Here is a 1208-nt window from a genome sequence, read left to right on the forward strand (position 1 = left end):
TCCAGCTACATGTCACTGATCTTGTATTTGTGTTCTTGATTATTCTTCCCGAGGAGCAGTACCTTGCATTTGTCAGCATTGATTTTCATCCTATTAGCTCCAGCCCAGCTTTCCAACTCATCAAGATCCTTCTGAATTGCACTCCTGTCTTCCCATATGTTCACAATCCTTCCCAGTTGTGTTGTCTGCAAATTTGCTCAAAAACCTTTCTATTTGAGCATCCGAATCATTAACAAACAAGTTGAATAATACTGGGCCAAGGACAGATCCCTTTCTGACCTGGATCCACATATAATCCATGTAAACTCTTTGTTTGTGATTATCAAACCAGCTGTTTATTCACCTTACAGTAGTTCTGTCTAACACACATTTCTCCAGTTTGTTTTTAAGACGGTCATGTGGGACTTTGTTAAAGACTTTGCTAAAGTCCAGATGTACTATATCCATTCATTCCCTTCAGGCACTCAAGTAGTTACATTGTCAAAGGAGGAGATCAAGTTTGGCTTAATTGTTCTTAGTAAATCTCTGTTGGGTGTTTATGATCACCATTTCCGCATCCAAATGCTTGCAAATAGACATTATAACATGCTCCAGTAATTTTTCAGGTAATAAAGTGAACTGGTCCTTAGTTCCCCTAATCCCACTTTTTGCCTTTTTAAAGAGGGGCACTACACTAGCCCTTTTTCAGTCCTCTGGTACAAGAAACAGTTTTATCAATACATTGGTTAGAAAAGAAAGACTAGGGACTGGAATGTGCCAGTGTTCCTTCTAGGGCTAAAAAACTCACAGGTTCCTGGCTAGAGAGTCATGCTTCTCCACTCAGGATTCAAATTGACCACCACCTTTAGGATCAGAAGTAATTTTACCCCATAATCAGTCTGGCATGGACCATAGCAATTTTTGGCCTTCTATAATGGGAGGGCATGGTCCTCTTCCTTAGATGTCCTGAGTATATTTTAATAAACTACTAACTAACTGTGCTATGATAAGACATTAACTATGCCCTCATTCCCTGCCTTTACTGTAGCTGTTTTTGATATTTTGGTGTTTTGGTATTTATTATTTGATATTATGCCTGGTAGCTATATATGACCATGCTCCCAAAGTTTTTAAGAGTAGGTTATGGTTACACAAGAGTTATCCTGTCCTGAGTAGAAGGGTTGGACCAGATCGGGGTGGAAACAATACAGCCTGTGAGTCAAATCCAC

The sequence above is a fragment of the Alligator sinensis genome, unplaced genomic scaffold (genome assembly GCF_000455745.1).
Source record: "Alligator sinensis unplaced genomic scaffold, ASM45574v1 scaffold496_1, whole genome shotgun sequence".
NCBI lineage: Eukaryota > Metazoa > Chordata > Crocodylia > Alligatoridae > Alligator > Alligator sinensis.